We start from the raw sequence: 8,869 nt of genomic DNA, 5'->3' as shown, positions 1-8,869 counted from the left end.
GCCCTGCAATCACACAATGTCCAGTACTGCAGTACATAATATACACTAGTGTATATTATACAATACAAAATATAATTTTCTCATCCATTTAAAACAAAATTTCAAGATGAGCTTTCCATATCACTATTAATTCATTTTGGCAATATGGGAAAGTAATTTATGTCTGAACCAATCGTTGCACCGTGCCCACACCACGTGGAACACGTTGAGACTAATGTCCAGTCAATAGTTACCTAGTGGGGACCAATGGACGTCACTTAAGTAATTTTTGTGTATTTTTGAACATTTTACTGATAGGATTAATGATATTAATTTTTTTTAATAATCAATCAATTATATCAATGAAATGTATAAAATAATACACAAAAATAACTGGACATAAAATTTTGATTTCCCGTTATAAAATCTTGGTAGGTTCCAATTTAATATATAAGATATATATATATATATATATATAAACATGGTTAGTATTTGGAGCAAGATATATTATAATGCGTCATATATTATCACAATCTATAAATTTGACATTATTTAATATATTTAAATTTAATATAAATTGATTTGGATCAAAATAAGTTTACCTGATAAAATCACATTATTTAGGATTAAATTTCGGACCTTGATCAGGCAGCGTGCAGAGCTCAAATTAATTGCACAACTTAAAAGTTGGTGATGATTCCCATTAATCACTTCCATCGAGAGATCATAGTTAGCTGATGAGTTCAATGTTATATTGCACATGATGTCATATTAACGATGCAAATGTTAAGTAGTGAGTAAAAAGTCATTCCTGTATTAATATCCCAACGTGTTCAGTACTGTATACAAAAAGATAATACAAGATTTAAATAAAAAAACGAAGAGGCTTGCCTCTGCTCCTCTATAAAAAGCCGAGTTGGTGACGCTCAAAATCACACCAAAACCCATTATGGCGATGAAAGGATACATACTCATAGGCCTTCTTGTTCTTGTTGCCTCTTTCGCCAACACCATCAATGCTAAACCTATAACTCCCAGTTACGGCATTTCTACACTCAACAGGACCAGTTTTCCCAAAGGTTTCACTTTTGGTACAGCATCAGCTTCCTATCAGGTGAGCCCCAGGTTTTCTACGTACATGTTTATATCATACATATTTTCAGTTTTTGTACGTTCAACAATAAGTCATAGATATTATACATGCATGCATGCCCCAATAAGTGTTTGAATTCCAGTATGAAGGTGCAGCGTTTGAAGATGGCAAAGGAAAAAGTATGTGGGATTATTACAGCCACAAATACCCAGGTCTCTCTCTCTCTCTGAATATATATATATATATGTATATATATTACGTACGCGGTACAAAGCGTTGATTGTTTTAGAGAATATAGAATAAGGAAAAATATAGTTACAAGTATAATTATGCACTAATCTGTGTACCAATGTGATTTGATTGGTCAAAAAGTAGATTTTATTAAAAATAGTGTTAATTTAAATTTTAAGTATGAATAAATCAGTATTAGTACACAGATTAGTACGCGACTTTATTTATATATAGCAAAACTCATAGAATAATTAGTTTATCTATATCATACGTCTCAAAATTGAGAAAATTATTATTTCAGATGAAAAGAAGACGAAAATTTTAGGGCGTACTGCTATTTCCAAAAGAAAAAAAGAATTGACATTTAAGGGAGTTTTGGATTAAAAAATTATTTTAACTCATCTCATCTTATCTAATCATTATAATTTTATTAAATTCTAATATAAAATACAATAAACATTTCAATTTTTTCAGATATCAAAACAATAATAATATTATAACAGTATTTTATTCAAATTTTAATTTTTATCTCAATCTATTTCATCTCAACTCACTATCCGAACTTTCACTAATCTCGGAATTAATATACTAAGGTTATATTTGGAACACAAGCTTACCTCAACCTATTTCAAACAATTTATTGACAGGACTCACTACTTTTTCAACTTCATATAAAAAAGCTAAAGTTCTCTCAATATATTTCATATATTCAAACATGTTATAATCATGAGATCAATAAAATACTAAATTTACATATTAACTAAAATCACATCAGTATTCAAATATATAATTTATGACCCATTAATCATTAACAAGATTTTCGAACAAACTTTGTGGTTAGGCTTGTACTTTATTCTTAAATATTATTAATTGGATTTGTTTGAAACTGCAGAGAAAATAGCGGATGGCAGTAATGGAGATGTAGCTAGTGATCAATATAATCGCTTCAAGGTACGCATATCCTTTTCTTTACCCGTTTTGTGGATAAATAAGAGGAGTAAAATGTATATACCACATGAGAAAAAAATTAAATATTGATGAGGTAGCATTTTCGTTCCACTTCCATTCTATTATGAGGAGCTAGCTTTGTGATCAAGTCCTAAAACTAAAAATAAAAAATAATTGTTTTAAAGAAATATTATGTGAGAACTGTTAAAAAAAAGAAAGAAAAAGGAAAAAGCTTTTTTTCTAACATTTTTATGCTCAAAAAATAATTATAAAAGATTAATTGTATTTTTTGGAAATTTTAGGAGGACTTTGGGATTCTGAAGGATATGAATGCAGATGCATACAGATTCGAAATCTCATGGCCAAGACTGATACCAAGTAAGTAATTACATGCTTTTCTGCATCAATGATATATCTTTTGCAATTAATTTCCGATGCCTTTATGCATTGTCTATTTTTAAAAGCTTTCGATATATAATCATAAGTCATAAGTACTATTCGTTCGTGTTCAATTTTCAGCCGGAAAGATTAGTGATGGTGTGAACCAGAAAGGAATCGACCACTACAACCAGGTCATCGATGAACTCCTAGCCAAAGGTCACGGGCGTCTACATGATTAATATATCATCATATGCTAATACTGAGGTGGTCATGTCCACCCATAAGTAATTCACTGATCACGTATTAATGGTACTTGGAATTATTGAAATGCAGGTCTTACGCCCTATGTGACAATCTTCCACTGGCAAATCCCAGTGGCCTTAGATCATAAGTATGGCGGTTTCTTAAGTCAAAGCATTGTGTAAGTGATGACTAATTCACGGCCGTATCACCAATATTCCATATATAGAAATGGGTAATTCTAATATATCCGTGCATGCGTACGTAATTTTTAGGGAAGACTTCAAGGACTACGCAGAGCTTTGCTTCAAGGAGTTTGGTGATAGGGTAAAGCATTGGACCACCCTAAACGAGCCTCATATGTACACCAATGGTGGATATGCAGCAGGGGTTTTAGCACCTTTCAGGTGTTCGAGCTGGCAAAATATGAATTGCACCGGTGGGATTCAGCGACAGAGCCATATACCGTCGCCCACAATTTGCATCTTGCTCATGCACATGCAGTAAACGTGTATAAGACCAAATATCAGGTTCCAATACTATTATATATTTACCAAAGTTGAAGTTTACACCAACAAAAAATACATATATATATGTGCCTTTGTCGTAAGGACGTTATGTTGACTTAAACTAGACTAGCCATCGCCTGATCATTAACCAAGTCACGTTCACTATGCTCAGGCAAAGCAAAAAGGTGCTATAGGGATAACAGTTGACTTGGATTGGATGGTTCCATATTCTGAATCGGACGAAGACCGTGCTGCCGCGTTACGTGCCATTGATTTTAGGTTTGGATGGTATGTATTTCTTTAATTAGTTTTGTTTCACGTTCACACCTGCTTTTGTTTTTAAATTATAGGACGATTACATGGTAATTCATATCCTGATCTCTATTTGTGGATGGTTTATATTTTGTTACAGGTTCATGGACCCCTTGACAAAGGGTCGCTATCCCCTCAGCATGCGTACTCATGTAGGTGAAAACCGATTACCCAAATTCAACGAAACTGAATCGAAGCTGGTGAAGGGATCCTACAACTTTATCGGATTAAACTATTATACTGCAAATTATGTTGCTGATGCACCTGAAGATAAGTCTCTGAACAAAAGCTACTTGACAGATGCTCTTGTTCATAAAACAGGTACGTAGAATATTTAACACTCGAAAAGCAAGCATTGATCGATATGTTTGTCTTACCATGCATCGAATATTAACTAAATCTTTTTTTAATTATTTGGCTGTGCATGGCAGGTTCGCGCAACGGGGTCCTCATTGGTCCACAGGTATATGAATTATAAGTCAATTAATATATATTTTTCACTGTATAAGATTCCTAAAGGATGATATTGGATCTTACAAACGTTGTCATCTGTACCAAACTAGAAACTTTAGTAGTTGCTTTATTGCAAAATATATGGATTTAATAGCTATTTTTTATCCACCTTACCAACAGTACATGATGACAAACGAAAAGTGTCTTGGGCAAATTTTTATGTAGTACTGATGATCAGTTAATTTTCTATCATTCTCAGGCTGGTTCAAGTTGGCTCTATGTCTATCCTGAAGGAATTTACGATCTTCTTAACTACACAAAAACCGAGTACGGTGATCCAGAAATTTACATCACCGAGAACGGTAATTTTCTCAACTTTTTTCAATTATTGTTGCATAAAGTCGATGATGAATTCTTGGATGTCCCATTTTATCTAAATAAGCTAAACTGTAATCTTTTATTAGGAATCAATGAACTCAATAATGCCTCATTACCTCTTAAGGAAGCTCTTGAGGACACCCACAGAATTGATTATCACTATAGGCACCTTCAGCAAGTTCATAAGGCTATTGGGTAAGTGCTTAATTCATACAACTCTCTCTCTCTCTCTCTCTCTCTCTCTCTCTCTCTCTCTCTCTCTCTCTCTCTCTGACCTTGAATTCATTTTTTTTTTCCTTGGAATAGGATGGGCGTGAAAGTTAAGGCATACTTTGCTTGGTCATTCTTGGACACCTTTGAATGGTTCTCTGGTTTTACGATTCGATTTGGCATCCACTATATCGACTATGAGAACGAATTGAAAACATATCCCAAACTTTCAGCTCAATGGTTCAAGAATTTCCTCAAGAAATAGAAATGAAGATTTTCGCATTACGAACTGCCTATCAATAAATTGAGCTTATAGCTCTTCTCTATGCATATTGTACTGTTTGAATGATGTAGTTTTCTTTCTGTATTGGCTGAAACGCTTGCAGAATAATAAATTGCTCTTCGGATGGTCTCCGTCTTTTATTATTTGTTGGTTGTTCAAATTTTCGCAGTTTTAGTGTGTTGAAGTTTTACAAATTAATCTCGTTTGTATAGTAAAATTAGTGTTTCATATCATCTCATCATTACAATTTTTTCTTATTCTCACATAAAATATAATAAACAATTCAACTTTTTCAAATATTAAAATAATAATAATATTAAAAAATAATATTCTAATAATATTTTATTCAATTTTCAACTTTCATCTAAAATCATCTCATTTCATCTCATCTTACAATCAATGATCGAAATGCTTTTAAGCTTTTACATCGACTTCAAATCCCGACCATGTATCATGTGGCGTTTCTTACATTCCTAACTAGCTACTTTGCTTATTGAATGGGTTCAAGTTTTATTAATGCCTAAGCATTTCACTTATGATATGTTGAGTTTAGATCTCAAAATATTCATGTTTTTCTTTAATTTTTTGAATGGCTATCATACATATATAGCAAGTCCTGAAGTGACAAATTTGAATTATTGTTTGAATGGCTATCATAATTTTTTGAATGGCTATCTTAACGTGGGTCCACCACTGGTTGAATTATCTTGCATTAATTGTTTAGAAAACATTTATTCATATATTAAAAAGAATCTCTTTTGGGGTTTCTGTTGTTTCAATTTTTGTTATCTTAGCATTTAGCACATGTGATATGCTAAAGTTTATACCTCGCAATATTATTAATTTGACTGGTTATTCCATAATCAAATATTCGGTCTTGGAGAAATTGATCTGTATTACAGCCTCTGACGTTTGCATGTTCATTGATAATTATTTGAACTCACGTACATTTCTTACAAGAAAAATATATTTTTGTGACCAATATTTACTCATTTTCGTTGGAAATAATCATTTTGGCTGTAAAATGTAGTGATTTGACTATTCAAGCATGTGAGAAGTTCTATTTAAGAATTTTTTATTTCATTTGAGGGAAATCAAACTTCCTACTTGCCTGCTTCATCCAATGGAGACCTAACTGCCAAGTCTATTAAATTAACCTTGCATTACATATCAAGAAACAACTTTGTTCATCCTCATAGCAGCAATTAACTATTAAAAAAACTTTTAACTTAGGATGAATAATAATTGTATTCACTGCTATTCATCCTGAATTAACAAATGACTATTATAAATAAATCCATTTGATAAGGATAGAAGACTTCCCGTAACAGACTCTTCGGTATCTAGAAGACAACTGATCTTTTCATCTTAATAGCAACCTAGTAAGACATAACTACTAATATCCACTAAACTCATAGTTTTTAAATAGGAATCTGTTGTTAGTAATATATAATGTTGTATTTGGAGTCTTGTTAGCATTGTCTGCAATATTTTTACTTATTAAATCTACATAGCTAACAAAAAATCCTAATCCAGGATTACTAACGGAGACTCCTAACACAACGACTAATAATAACGTTAGATAATGTAAATAATTGAACTATAACATTTCCTCTCTCTCAAGGAGCACCTTGTCCCCAAGATTGAAATCTACAGATTGATTTTTATGTATTTCTAATTTCCCTCTTTAACAAAGACAAAAAATATCCGAAATTGGAGAACTTCAATTTGAATTTCTTGACAGCTACCTTTTCAATTGAAACCCTTCCAACTAATTTCGTCTTAGGAGACCAAACTAGTTTCATTTTGTGTTGTCTTTGTTCATCGATCGGTACAACTATTAGTCTCTTTTGACTTTGGTTTTGTTGCGAGTTTAGAAGGAGTTGGAGGAGATCGCGACTATTGCTAGTCAGCTTCCTCTATGTGTGGTGGTGGATGACTAGACTTCGAATGAAGTGTAACGTGGCTGCAATTGCTACCACGGAGCGATGGAAGTGGCTTTGAGGGATCGTGAGGTGGGGCTGGGCTACGACTTTATCAATGGCGCCACGAGCTGGGTCGACGGTGACAAAATGAGTTTTGCGGTTAGGAAATAAACGATAGTTTCCATTTAGTGTCGGTAGTGGTTGTAGGAATGAGTTTTGGCGTGGAGGAGGGGATCTATGGCAGTGCTCTGTTTTGGCAAAGAGAGAAACAGGGGCTTCACAGTCTTTCCTCCGTCTTCTCTTCAGTCAGTTTTCTTGTGTTTCTTCTATTTATTTACGAAAAATAAAAAATAATTTTAACATTTTCAAATTTTCAAACAAAAATAATATTATAAAACTATATTCTTATAATATTTTAAATTTGTAATATTTTTATTCAACTTTTTCTCTATCGTTTTTCAAAATTTTAAAAAATACTCAACTTAAACTATTTCATTATTATTCACAAACTATCTTACTACTATTTACAAAATTCTCAATTCATCTCACTTCCCAAACTTGCCCTAATACTCAAAAAATGCTTGCCTGCTCAGGCACTGTCAATGTATTAGCCAAAGTCAAACTCCACTTTCATCTAATATGAGATTAATTTAGTTTTAACTATTTCATTCACGTCAAATCTCTATGTTAGATTATTTATTTTTTCATTATATAACAATAAAATAATATGAGATGAATTTAATTTTGATTATTTCATTTACATTAATAAATCCCCATATTGGAATTTGGATATTCATTTATTCATTGTATAGTATTCAAATAATATTAATTTAATTATTTTAATTATTAATTTATTTTAAACAAATATTTTATACACTTCATCTCGAAAATAAGATCACATGCATGCGAAGTTAACTTAAGTTCGTCTGCTGAAAAACAAAGGAAAAAAAATGCCATTTCAACATATAACCGTGGCCTCTCCTGAACCAGAATGGTTGCTCTCACTACAAGAGATATGATTTTTTGAGACAAAAAATTTTGTCTCAAAAAATGGAAATTTCGTCCCTAAAAGTTTTGGGAGATGAAAAAAATTTGTCTCTATTTTGTCTCAAAAAGGCTGTCTCAGAAAGTTTTCAGAGACGAAAATTGACTGCTCGAACGGAAATACTTTTCATCTCCGAAAAGTATTTTTAGGGACGAAATTGGGCAGAACCGGTCGAAACCGTTCGAATGGAAAATTTTTTCTGAGACAGAAAAATGTTGTCTTAGAATCAAGTTCGAATGAAAATATTTTTGTTCGAACAACATGAAATGTTAATTCGAACCAATAACCATATCTGACCAAGTCCGTTCGAACAAAAAAGTTCGTAAGCGACTTTAGTTCGAAGAAAAATATTAACTGTTCGAACAAATAATCTATTTACAGAAATCTTCTGTTCGAACGGACTTTTAGAAATGAATTTATTCGAATGAGTATTTAGTTGTTCGAACGAACGCATGGATTGTATTTCCCGATAAGTTCAAATGGGTATATTTTTGTTCGAATGGGAATTTTTTGGTTCGAATGGATATGTTTTTGTTCGAATGTATGCATAAATGGTAATTTACCATTCGAACGGCATTGATCAAATAAAATGAAATTGATACTAATACAAATTGTAATCTATATACATCAATTGTTCAAATGTTTACAAACATCGTAAATATTAAAGGCAATTAAAAAAAAACAAATGAATTATGATTGTGGTGGTAATGGTGGTATATGGTTTTGGCACATCATTAATTGAAATTGTTCAAATATTTTTTGGTTATTTAATTGTAGCCTCTCTTCTAATCTTGCTTCTAAATCTGCTGCTTGATCTAATCGGGTCAGCAACTCTTTTTCCTTCGATCTCAATCGTTCTATCTCAAGTGCAGCTTCTTCTAA

General features: G+C 32.2%; 1 pseudogene; it reads left to right on the top strand.

Moving 5' to 3' along the window:
* Positions 1-928: 928 nt before the first annotated feature.
* Positions 929-5,160, top strand: LOC122293000 (annotated as a pseudogene).
* Positions 5,161-8,869: the final 3,709 nt, after the last annotated feature.

Source organism: Carya illinoinensis, chromosome 13 (genome assembly GCF_018687715.1).
Source record: "Carya illinoinensis cultivar Pawnee chromosome 13, C.illinoinensisPawnee_v1, whole genome shotgun sequence".
Lineage (NCBI taxonomy): Eukaryota > Viridiplantae > Streptophyta > Magnoliopsida > Fagales > Juglandaceae > Carya > Carya illinoinensis.
Note: the sequence above shows the minus strand (reverse complement) of the source record. Positions and strands in the feature narration are given on the sequence as shown.